The sequence below is a fragment of the Patella vulgata genome, chromosome 2, assembly GCF_932274485.2.
Source record: "Patella vulgata chromosome 2, xgPatVulg1.2, whole genome shotgun sequence".
In the NCBI taxonomy this organism is placed as follows: Eukaryota; Metazoa; Mollusca; class Gastropoda; family Patellidae; genus Patella; species Patella vulgata.
In genome coordinates this window covers 77,933,334-77,947,623 of record NC_065880.2, presented here as the reverse complement: position 1 = coordinate 77,947,623, position 14,290 = coordinate 77,933,334, and the positions used below count along the sequence as shown (strand labels likewise).

At 32.8% G+C, this 14,290-nt stretch overlaps 1 protein-coding gene across 1 annotated transcript in view; it reads right to left on the bottom strand.

The window, feature by feature from the left end:
- LOC126809827 (U3 small nucleolar RNA-associated protein 6 homolog) overlaps window positions 1-14,290 on the bottom strand; it is a 135,420-nt gene that overhangs the window by 48,104 nt on the left and 73,026 nt on the right. The window lies entirely within an intron of this gene.

Here is a 14,290-nt window from a genome sequence, read left to right as displayed (position 1 = left end):
AAATTATGCCCTCCAGATGTCATTGAAACTAATTGTGTTGTCCTAAAAAAAAAAATTGGAATGATAAAAAAAATTAATCAAAACTATCAAATTCCACAACTTTTTTTTATTATCATTATTGCAAAAACAATGTTCCTTAAGATGTTGTCAGCAAATATCAAATTGAATTGTCAATCAAACTAATTTGTTTCCCTGCATTTCAATTGTGGATTCATCCTGGTAGAAATTACAGCTTCCAAAACCTAGATTTCTGCCATTACAAAAATATTGACAAAAATATTTAAGTTCAAGTCAATTTTGTATAAATCATTCGCGTGAAGTAATCTGTCTGAACTGACTTATTACATCAAAGACATTCAAATATTTGCCAATAGCGAATGTTATAAAACGATAATTTATCAAAATATGATTGCAAGCATTAAGATTTCGTGTATCAATTTGCGTAAGGCTGATCTGTGTAAAATAATGATAAATGATGACATGGTAGTCTGGGTCCTGCTTAAGGTGCCAGCTAAACCATCGTTACATAATATTGATCTTGTATTTTATCTTTTAAAAGTTTAACCAGCCGTTTGTCAGTTACTCTTAGTTTATAATCGGTGAATTCGAAATCACAACACATGAATTCACAATATATATATATATCTATCTCGTGTATGTATCGAGGGATGTATATCATTTGAACAGTTTGCTTGATTTAGCAGAAACATCATTTCATGTAATTTCACGTAACATATTAATTTGAAAATCAAAGAAATTTTGTAACAGGGCCAAAAGTAAGAAAATGTTATATATTTGATTTTGTTTAAAATCTTAATTGGAATCAAATAACATAGATACATTGATTAAAATCCTAAAAGAAGAACATTCTTAAAAAAAACAACATAATACATGTATATTTGTTTATAGTTTTTATTTAACTAAATTATAACTTCCACTTGGTAGGATGAGAATAAAAGTAGGATATACATGTTGTTGAAATTGTGACTATGTTGGCGTATGAATAAGTATGTAATTGCAAAGGTAGCCTATAGTTTATTCAAAGTTTTAGGTATGATGGTTTGGAATGCATTATGCAATTATTGTCTTGAATAGACTAGAGTATGGAATAAACAAAGTGTCGGTTGTTGAAATGATCAATATATGTTACCAGTAGCCAGTTCATTTGAAAATGGATTAAAAACTCTGATTCTTAGTACAGTATTGAACGTTTTTTTCAAGAGATGAATATTATAAAATGGCCATTTACTTTCCAGAGAAAGACATCATCTATTAGTGTCACATTTGTCAAGTTTGCGTGTTGACCACCTTATGACCATTGAAATACAGGTAATAAATAGTTGTTCAGTAATTACAGGTATTTATATTGAGTGTATAGAATCTACTCTAAAACCTCTTATACTGTCCCTATAATTACCCCAGTCTAATTATAGTCTCTACTCTACTTTCATTTTATAGTTTGTACTGTTAACAAACACCACCTGATCTGTAATACCATGTCATTTGATCAGGCCACACCAATTTGATTTTCTGTTATAGGAAAACCTGCAAACATTTTCCTTTTTAATTCCTTTAAAGACCAAAGATAATTGGTTGTGCTGTTCAAAAGCTTTTAGTTTCAAACTGTTGTGTTTTGAAATTTTAAACAAAACATCTTTCATGTGAATCAAGTGGCTATTTATTTATCAAAATCCCCCAAAAAACAGAAAATAAAATTATTGTGGCCTTATTATTGTCTACTTGATGATGAAAACCTGCTAATTTTACATCAAATCTAAGCAGATTCTCTCAAATTGAAACTTATGTTATGGCAGACATACAATACTGAAATAAAATGATATGGGATTTAACGTCCTACTGTTTTGTACTGACAGGACTATTAAAATTGGACATACGTCATGATGTGTGCTATGAGGGTAAACTTTGTTCAGACAGTGGCGCTATGTCCTACTCATATCAAATTCCAACTTTCAGGGGATCTTTTACGTGCATGCCAATATGTACACGGGACCTTATAGTTTTTGCCCTAACTGTTTCCACCTACTTCTTGCCAATTCAATCCTGGTATTGGCCGAGAAAGTTCCTCGGGATTTTCGAGCATGGTTTCCCCTTGCACATATAAGAACCCTTGGCAGTTGGAGTCGACGGAGAGTAGGCAGTAATGCCACTATCTTGACAAAATTTCCCTCATACACTTCAAGGCATATCTGTCTTCATGTGCGCCATTGAGGCAGAAAAATAGGACGTTAAACCCCGTTTGATTACATGCTTAATGAATACCATACAATATCAAATTGTCCCCAATTGACCCCAATAACTTGATTATGATCCGAATCTCTTCACAGTCATATGGTTCCTGTATCTAGCCGTAAATGTTTTAACATTTAATATATTCACTGGTGTTTTAAAGCCTGTACAAGACAATGATATAAAATGTCTGCTTCATTAGACAAAAATAATTCGTAGCAATGCATTCATGTAATATTCTTTTCGCTGATTCATTTCAGAATATATTAGTCATGAAACAGAAAACAAGAATGCATCATTTCCAAATGTATTCAAATTAAGATATCGATTTTATGGTACGATCTCACAATTATTGTTTTAATGAAAACAATACTTTTAATGCCCATAATGGTTAATAGGAATTTTGATTATGTTGAATACCAATGGGTTAATTGTAACTGTATAATATATTGTTATGTAAGGAGCACACCCAACAATTATCAAGTCTGATACAGTACTATTCATTGTTTTCCAACTTATTCAAAAAAACAATCTAAACCTTTTTTAGAAATACAAAGAGAGATTTAATTAGAATGCACAGGGTGGATATTGGTAGACATTCTGATTGATATTTTTATCCACTACGCTTTTGTTCTGTATAATGTACCATTAACTGTTCTTCTTTTTTTTCAAATTAAAAATTCTATTCACATTTTCCTTTTGTTTTACAGGATCTCTAGTTGACTCTGAATACCTTTTTTTGTAAATAGAGAGAGAGAGAGAGAGAGAGAGAGAGAGAGATGAGGTTAAATGTCCACTTGACACAAACTAGGTAATTTCGGGACTAACATTTGGTCAATTTTATTTCAATAATTCGCTTGTGCGTAGGCGACTTTTAGCACTGGGAGGAAACTGGAGGAGCCGGAGAAAACCCATGAGGCTGGACAGGCGACCCTACTCCTTGTCATGTACAACCAGGGAATCGAAACCACGCCAGTTGACTCAATGACAGACCTTATGATGCAGCACGCACGCGTTAACCATTCGGCCATCCAACCCCACTTTTTTAATATAAATAACTAAATTTAAAATATCACCTGTTCAATGACACCCAAGCTTTTTACATTTTTCTTTTGTTTTACTGGATCTCAGAGATGAATCTGAATATCTTTTTTTATAAATAACTACAAGTTTAAAATATCACCTGTTCAGTGATACCCTACCCTAGAGCTTTTTACTTAATCTTCTTATAGAAATAATCAGCTTTAACAAGCTAATAAAGCTCAAAACAGGCTTAGTTCTTAGTTCCTGGCACTGCCGGAACAGACATCTCTCTAACTGTCTAGCACCATTATTCTTCCATTTATCAAGATAGACAGAAGAAACTAATGAATAAATGATTGTTTTAGATCTCCACTGAATGAGTATTATTTATGTGAATATATATTGATGAGAGAATGAGTTTCTGCGGTATTATCATCAGTGTTTTCTGCGATCCTGTTAATTGATTTTCAATAAAAACTAACTACTTATCTACGATTATTTCTGCCAATTCTATTATTCGGCCATATTGATTATCAGTGATTCAATCCTTTTACTGAAAAGATTATACTTCTTTCTACAAGATAAAAGAAAACCTTGTGAAGTTTTTAATGGAAACTTAATACATATTACATCCTATATACTTTTCAAGTATATTATCTTCTTTTGTTCTCGCAGGAAAAAATGAGATTTAAATTGCACACCATAAATTATTTACCGAATGCCCCCAACAAAAAATATATCTCATTTCAAGATTAAACTTAAAGAAAGGTTTTTTCGTCTTTATAATATATTTTATAAATCAATACTCTTAATGTTAAATATCTTTTAACTCATTTGGTTACTTCCTTTTTTTCTTTTCCTGAAGGGCTTAAAAACAATTAATTGATATATCCACTCCCAAATAATATGTGATAATGTTTTACTTTATAACTGTTTCTATTAAGGAATAAAATTGTGGCGTCATCAGTTTTTAAAACTTATCTTCCTATAAAAATACTCCATCTAATTTCAGAAAATAACAAAATATCCTGTTAGTATATTAAACAACTCAACCTTATCAAAGAAAATAATGAAGAATATAAACCATTGAAAAAGTGCACAAATTGATGTATTGTTTTATCATATTTTAGAAGCATTTTACTTTCTCAAAATCAGAAAGTGTTTAAAGAGACATTTTGGGAGATTAGATAAAACGTTGACTGTTCTTGCTATAATAGATAAAAGATAGATAACATGAATAGAGTAACGTCGAAAATTTCAGTTAAATTGCTCCACTATGAACCGAGATATTAGCTTTTGAATTTTAAGCCTAGCCTCGATCATCATAAATAAAGTTGGTATGATAAGAAACATAGTCTCTATTATCAATTTTTGGATTTAATCATCAATGAACATTGAGCAGAATATCAGATTCAAATCCTGTGAAAATAGGACACATAAGATGACATTGAAAGTTGATTATGGTTTGGATAAGTTAATTAATGTCTAATTAATAGTTTATATAACATTTCAGGCATATAGAAAGACCTGCAATAGGCAGATTTAGCTCTTACATAATGTATGTTTATTAATTATTATAGAACTAAACCACATATACCAGTCATCAATTTGTATCTATGTTTCCAATCACCCTTGCGACCTTCGTTAGCCCAGTCTCTGCCGAAAAGTAGGATGTTAAACCACATCTCATTTCTACGTTTCCAACAATATTTGCCATCTTCATTAGCCCAGTCAGTGCAGAAAAGTAGGATGTTAAACCCTATTTCATTTCAATTCTTGCCATCTTCATTAGCCCAGTCAGAAGGATGTTAACCCATTAAGTGCGTAGGTCATTATATAACATCCTGGACAACTGCTACTCACTGTGTGTAGGGCGTAATATAACGCCTTGGAGGTATTTTCCCCAACCTATTCTTAGAACATAGTACATAGTTCTTCGTCACTTCGTCAAATTAATTACACAAGGGGGTAGTTAACGTTTTAAAAACGTCACGCTTAACGGGTCAAACTCCATTTCATTTCATCTATGTAAACTTTCGTATTATCTACAGTTCATTTCATTTCTAGACCCTTGTTTAAAGGTGAATCCTTTCTTGAATAAAAGAAAATTTGACCACTCTATTACACGACAGTCTATTTTGCACACAGAGATTCATCCACTTCATACTTTGAGAATAAATCTCTGTCTTGAATGGCCACCATATCCAAAAATTAGTATATTGTTTTGTAATGGGGTTCTATTCCGTTTCAAATCTGGCATACCCAAAGACTAAATTTTTTTATTCAATTCCATTAAATGGAAGCAGAATAAATATACTTATACTTATAATATAAGTATACTTAGTGTTTTCGACTAAAATCGTCAACTATATAGCTTAGTGTCTATTCTCAAGCAGAGCTAACTGTAAACAGGCAGCATAAGTTTAGTATGATGACAGACATGTAATCTTCCCTGTACTGATTGATGTAGAAAAGTTGGATCCTAAACCCCATTACATAGATACATCATCCTTTTTGGATTCTATAATAAACCTATAAATGATTTTACAGCTTAAAAAGAGCCATCTTTACTTCTCCTATTCATTGCACTTACAAGTAGCAGAAGAAAAAACAAAATCTGATTCATTTGCCTTGACATAACCAGATTTCATTCTGGAAAGTGCCAGCTTCATTTTTCTATCAAATCATGAGAAATCACTTCTAATCCTTTGGGTACCAAACAAATCATTTTATATTTTTTTGTTTAAAGGCAACTGCCAATATTGATGTGCCATTATTTAAACAGTGTAACTTAGTATGGAGATTTGAATTGAAAGCTCAGGACCTGTGACAAGAAGACATAAATTAATGACATAAAGAGCAGCACTTAACACTGGCGTTTATCCTTCATTAAACATGTATAAGAAAAAGTGTGGACTCCATCCAGAAACTTTTATTAAGGGTTCAACATAGTCGATCGGCTTGTGTAATGGATTGGTAGTAGACTCGTGTCCCAATGTATGCATCCTCGACACCAATGATGGGTAAAAATATTCACCAAGTCATGAACAACAATCAAATACTATAGAAAATCAATAGCGACCAGTTGTCCAGGGAGTCAAATGTTTAAGCTAAAGTGATTAACATCACAAAACTTTCACACACATAAACTGTTTGAAACATGGACAAATCTGTGATAACCAAATCAGAGTGTTTCTGATGAACTCCTTCATATCAGTAGTGGAGTTTTTCAACACAAGACAAAATATACTTTAGAATTTTTTGCTATATTAAAGATGCATTATGCAGATTTTTCTTTGGGCTTAAAATGTTATATATAAACTATTATTTAGACATTTATTAACATGACAAGCCCATAATCAACTCTCCAGACCATCTGATGTCAGAGATTTACATGTGTTAGAAAGTTCATGAAATTTAAAAATTTAATGATAGAATGAATAATTGAGACTTAGTATCATCTGTCCAGTACTGTTGCTACATTAATAAACAATCTATACTACATCTTCAAACAGTCATAACTTCGCACGGAATAAAGTAATTTAAATTTAATTTTTAATATACCGGTATTCATTTTTCATTATCTATTTTTGAACTATTATAGCAAGAACGGCCAGATCTTCATCTAAATCCTACATAATGCATCTTTAAAGGTATTTTTTTTGGTTCTGTCTTTATTTTAATCTTATTAAATGGACATGTGAATAAATGGGGACTGCAGTAGTCGTGGTTAGGGTACGGGGCTCATGACTAGACACTTTAATTTCACTTTAAAATCTACTGTGCGTTTTATACATTGGATATAAAATATATTGGTACTATATCTGAATAATTTTATTGGGTTGTAAGAGTTAAGCGTTGCCAACCTACAATTAACAGTACCGAATACTGACAGGGGTTGGATTGAATCACAGAAATTATATACAATTACAGTGATTGCTGACAGTTTATCAATTGATCAGAAGCTACATGGTACCATGGTTTAGAGCTCAGACAAGTTTCTAGTCTGCATCCACGACATGATAATTTACAGTCTCTGATACTACTAATAGTATGTATAGGAGAACCACCTACGCACAAAACAATGAAATGAAATAGGGTTTAAGTCCTACTGTTCTGCTCCTATACTGGGCTAATGAAGACGTGCATACGCCATACAGTGTGCTATGAGGGAAATTTTGCCCAGGTAGCGGCACTATCGCCTACTCTTATATCAAATTCCAACTGCCAAGGGATCTTTTACGTGCATTCCAATGTATACACAGGACCTTGGTTTTCGTCTCATCCGAAAGACTAGACAGCTGTCCTTGTCAGGCCCTCACTGACAAGGGGAAACCATGCAGGAAAATTGGGATGAACTTTCTCGGCCAATGCAGGGATCGAACACCCGACCTCCAGGCTAGCGAGCCAGTGTCTTACCCACTTAGCCATGTGATCCCCCCGTGCAAAACAAAACGGACAAAACAAACCATTCGGACAATATAAACAACATAGACATTGCAAGTATTAAACAACAAATATCAATTCCAAGTCAATGGATCTGCGGGCCAGTCTTAAGCATCCACTCGGGCCTGTAACAATACAGGCTTCAATCAAATTAACAAAATAAATGATTTACTAGAAAGATGAATAGAAATAATACGATCGGTCTTGACGATTAGCATATATCTACCATAAATCATGATAAAATACGCAAATTCATTCATACATGTTCACAGTAAATCAACTAAAGTAGCTCAGTGACATTCATTAATTTATTAATTCATTTTACTGATGGGTAATTTTATCAAATGAAATGTATTTGCACCTAAAAGGTGAGATTGTATGTTTTCTAGATGGTGCGATCTGATGTCACTGTTACATGTATATACCAGTACAAGGGATTGTTTTAATGGCATTTAGTAATTGAATTGAAAATACACCTTGAAACAATTCTATGGACTACAATTACTGTTTTTTACTGGGCAATGTTCCGACTCTGTTTTATCAGAAATGTGCCAGTTAAACCCATTAGTCAAAAACGAAAAATTGAAGGTCCATATATACATGTATGTAACAATCTTACTTTCTTAATGTGATGGGCCATCATTAACAAAGTTGCTGGTACTGTTATCTATATAATCTTCTTTAACATTGGGTGGCCGAATGGTTAGCACGTGCGCGCTGTATCATACGGTCTGTCATTGAGTCAACTGGCGGGGATTCGATTCCCCGGTTGTATGTGACAAGGAGAAGGGTCGCCTGTCCAACCTCGTGGGTTTTCTCCATGTCCTCTGGTTTCCTCCCATGGCTAAAGACCCCTTACACGCAAGCTAATTATTGAAATAAAAAATTGAACCATGTGTTAGTCCCGAAATGAGCTAGTTTGTATCGAGTATATATAGATGTTAAACCCCATTTCTCTCTCCTTTATTATTTATATTTTATCAATGGTTGATAAAGACAAGCCGAAATGTCAGTCAGTAATAAACAGTAATTTTATGTACACTATATAAAATAAAAGCACACAATCTGATTAAAATACAGATCTATATTTCAATTTTGTTTTATTATACTTTCGATGGCCTACACTATATGAAGATCTGACCATTCGTTTTGGGAGGTCGCATCAGAGGTCATACGAGCGGCTTTTGACCCTATGATGTCAGACATTTGATTAACCAATCAGTATTGATGTTTCTAGTGGATTACCCACAGTTACGTGCACCTCGCGCCAAAACCCTGCCGTAACACACCATTTCATTTGCTAATCCCTCAACTCAACCAAAACGCGGGTTATAATAACAACTCTTCCAGATCCTATTGTAGTAAAGACAAGTAAAACAACATTTTGAACTATAAAAAACGAAACGAAATAGGATCTGTGTTTTAATCAGATCGAAAAGCACCATAAGCATTTAAATGAATAATTAAATTTCTAAATCCATTAATAAATCGGCAAGACAAAGAATTTTCTATACCGATAAGCCCAATTCATGGACTGTACCTAAAGTGTCTGTTTTAGTTTATTTTAAGTTAAAGATGATCCGTCATCTGAGAGATGATATCCAGTTCATCAAATCAGCTTAGTCTAATAAAATCATTGAAGCATATTGGGATTAATCTGAATGTTAGTTTAGCCAAGCTTTGACCCATCATAATGGATATTAGGGTTACTCGCCCTTCTAATAAATATAATTGGAATTTATGGCTAATATATTTCATGTCAAGTAGGAATTTGGTTGCTAGCATCATTTCAACGACAATATCCAAATTGTCCTGACAATATTAGTCATGCAATAAGAAATAATCAGTGAGTAGATTCATCGTCTGTTTTTCCGTGGACTATTTGTCCGTACGCCTGCTAACTTTCGGCTCCATCTTGTTAAGAATCAACATGTGGCCGATGCCATGTAATGTTCTACTGGCATGCTCAACTTCCATATTTCACATCCTTACAATTAATTCCAGATTAATCAGTGAAAAAAAATAATGTGGAGGATTTTTCATTATTGTTAGTCATATAATCGAAAGAAAATAAATCTGAATAGGCTGAAAGAAACAGACAATTTCTTTAGACTCATACTGTGTCACAAAGACTTTAATTTCTAGATATATATATCTAAATATATGTGTGTATATATATAAGGCCACACCTATTTACTTTTCTGTTTTTTTGTAGCCTTGATAAATAAGTAGCTAGCTGAATCACATGAAAAATGTTCCATTTAAAATTTCAAAACTTTAACAATTTTGACCTAAAAGTTTTTGAACATTGCAACCAAGTACTTTTGGTTTTTAAATTAGTCTTTTCCCCAAAAAAATAAATGAAAATTTTAATAGGTGTTCCTAATGATCAAAAATCAAAATGCTGTGGCCTAAAAGAGATATTTACAAAAATAAATCTCCTGTCTGACTCTTTTCTACACAAATAATATATTTTAACATGTTTATAAGAAAGTCAGAATAATCAGATTTTACAAAAATAAATCTCCTGTCTGACTCTTTTCTACACAAATAATATATTTTAACATGTTTATAAGGAAGTCAGAATAATCAGATTTTATGCATATTAATTGATGAATATGAAATGAAATGAAAAGGGGTTTAACATCCTACTGTTCTGCTCCAACTGAGATGCACGTAAAAGATCCCTTGGCAGTTGGAACTCGATATATAAGAGTAGGCCTTAGCACTGCTGTCCGGGCAAAATTTGCCTCATTGCACACTATATGGCGTATGCCCGCCTTCATTAGCCCAGTCGGAGCAGAACAGTAGGACGTTAACCCCCCATTTTATTTCTCATCTTATAAAGTTGTGTTATTATGAAAATTATACCTTTACTTCTAAATGTCAGTTAAGAATGCTATATTTGTAGCCAACCAATTTAAGAATTAAGAGTTTTCAAACGTTGTATTTGAAATATAAGGCGGTTTGTAAGATTCAATAAGTATGTGTAGATGGCTAAAATATAGAATGTAGTTTCTAGATGACTATAATATAATATGTTTTAATTCCATACAACAACTGGACGTGGTATCTTTTTATAAATTAATACCAATATTTCCACTGACGTTCACCCTCCCATTTTCAAATTATTTATATCATATTTTAATTCCATGCAACAACTCGACATGGTATCTTTTTTAATACCAATATTTCCACCCTCCCATTTCCAATATCATATCCATTAACACGTATGTTTTGAAAGTGTTTTTCAAATTATTTATAGCATGTTTTAATTCCTTGCAACAACTGGACGTGGTAGCTTTTTATAAATTAACACCAATATTTCCACCGACGCCAACCCTCCCATTTCCAATATCATATCCATTAACACATGTGTTTTGAAAGTGTTTTTCAAATTATTTATAGCATGTTTTAATTCCATACAACAACTGGAAGTGGTAGCTTTTTATAAATTAATACCAATATTTCTACTTTGAACTGGAAGCTCACCCTTCCATTTCCAATATCATACCCATTAACACATGTGTTTTGAAAGTGTTTTTCAATACTCCATGTGACCATTAGAACGAGCATTTGTATTTTATCTCTCTGCAATAATAAGCCAATGATTATGGTTTAAACAGTATGTTTTATAAAGATTTTTTGTTTGCATTGTCCTATGACTTTCCATTCTTTTATAATATTGACCATCTTTCATATAATTGAGTACATAAAAATGCTGTTAGCCGTCCGATGTTAGTGTTCAGTCGGGACCCGTACATGTACGCAGATGGTCAATCACAGCATACAGATATAATCCACGTTAATCCTTTAAAAGGTAATTAATGTTCTTGGACGTTAGATATTAGAGTGGTAATATAATAAGTCCATGTTCATAGACCTTAGAAATTGAGTTATAATATAATAAGTCCATGTTTCTAGGACTATAGGGTATAAGGTATAAGGATATCATAATGTATATTGCTATTGTATATTGTAACTGTGTATTCAATTAAAGGTGCTGATTAAATGTGTATAATGGTCAAGTAAAAGGTGAACTATGGTACATAAACAGCTAATCCTATATCAAGGTTACTCAGTATTCCAATATACATGCTTTTGATCTTTGAGTATTGGCTTATTAGGTGCTCTGAAATATGCACTGACAATTTATTAGAAATGGAGTGAAATATGCACTATGAATTTATTAGAAATGGGATGAAATATACACTATGAATTTATTAGAAATTGGGTGTTTATTAGGTCCACTGAAAATGCACTGGGAATTTATTAGAAATGGGATGAAATATGCACTATGAATTTATTAGAAATGGGTGTTTATTAGGTGCACTCAAATATGCACAGAGATTTATTAGAAATGGAGTAAAATATGCATTGAGAATTTATTAGAAATGGGGTGAAATATGTACTATGAATTTTATTAGACATGGGTGTTTATTAGGTGCACTGAAATATGTGTAGAGATTTATTAGAAATGGAGTGAATTATGCACTATGAATTTATTAGACATGGGTGTTTATTACGTGCATGTGTGTTTATTTGCTGCACTGAAATATGCAAGATAATGTATTAGAAATGCAGGTTTATTAGGAAATATGCACTGAGAACTACTGATTCATCCTAAGAAAAAATTGTAGTCAAGGAAGAAGTCTTAACAAATGACTGTCTCTAAAACAAATCTCTATTGTATATCTATTGATTTATTTTCCATCCAAAACCAATAAAAGTCTTTCATTTATTTCAATTTTTTTTTATCAAGTCAAGTTCTATTGTCAATAGTTCAAATTTTATTATTAAAAAATCCTCCACAATTCAACATGTGCATAACAATGAAAGTGATATTGGTTGATTTAACCAGTTGCTAAAAGATCTGAAATTAAATGTATAACAAATAAAAAGATAAATTGCACGGTCCAGCTGTGTAGTAATACATTCATTGATAGTTTATGATTGATTTATGTTAATGTTGTTATTCGTATGTAGATAGGGTGGTGAATAGGCTCGTCATGTCGATTGATTTGTTGCTAAACTTTATACATATATCACAAAACAAACTGACATGCATTCCCCGTGAATTATTGCTAATGTATTTTACAACATTGACAAATACATATTGGATAGCAACTAATAATTGAGAAATTTTAATAAAATAGACATTAATTCTACACACGACATACATATCAATGATTGGTCAATACTGGCGTATATATATAATTGCTACTGCAATATATAATAGAAATTGGCCTACCTATTTTCCATGATATGAAAATATATTAAATTATGAGGTTTCAACTTTTGACCTTTAAGTTTTTGCGATTTTATCTTTTAAAGGCTAACTTTGACGTGATACAAGTTAAAACATGGATAATACCATTTCTAATCAATCTAAAAAATCAATGATTAAAGGGGCATTATGGAAGATTAGATAAGGAGCTGTCAGTTCAAAACTAGATAATGTAAAGGGAATATGCTGAAAATTTCAGTCAAATTGCTCCACTCTGAACCGAGATATTTGCGATTGAATTTTAGGCCTAGCCTCGATCATCATTACTAAAGTCAGCATGATGAAAACCATAGTCTCGATTATCCATTTTTGGATTTAATCATCAATGAGCGTTGAGCAGCAGATCGGATTCAAATCTAGTGAATTACCACACATAACATGGCATCGAGAGTTGATTAATATCTTTTCATGTTAATAAATGTCTAATTAATAATTTAGATAAAATTCAGGCCTAAAGAAAGACCTGCAATAGGCAGATTTAGTTCTTGCATAATGTATGTTTAATAATCAATGATTTTGTTTTAATTCATCAGAGGGTGGGACGGGGTTGGGGTGGATCCCATTACAGAAAAATGTGCCTAACTGTATACAGTCATTATGTATATTATTAATATTTTGATGTGTTTTAGGGGGGTTGGATGGCAGAATGGTAAGCACGTGCACATTGGATCATAGGGTCTGTCATTAAGTCAACTGACTGGTTTCGATTGCCTGGCTGTAAGTGACAAGGAGTAGGATCGTCTGTCCAACCTAGTGGGTTTTCTCTGGGTCCCCTGGTTTCCTCCCACAGCTAAAGACCCCTATGCGGAAGCGAAGTATTGAAATAAAATTGAACCATGTTAGTCCCGAAATGACCTAGTTTGTTTGTGTCTAGTGGTTAATCTCTCTGCTAAAGACCCCTATAACGCGCTAGCGAATTATTGAAATAAAATTGAAATGACCTAGTTTTTGTTAAACCTTCTTGAAACTCCTATGCACGACAATAATTTGCTTGCGCGTATGGGTTTTTAGCAGTGGAGGGAAGCTGGAGGACCTGGAGAAAACCTAAGAGGTTGGACAGGAGATCTTACTCCTTGCAACGTACAACCGGGGAATCAAAACCACGCCAATTGACTCAATGACAGACCTTATAATACAGCACATATACGTGCCAACCATTTCACCATCCTACCCCACCCGTCTACATAAAAAGTAATTCTTAGCATCAGATGTCTGCATAAAAAGTAATTCTTAGCATCAGATGTCTACATAAAAAGTAATTCTTAGCATTAGATATTTTGAAACTTC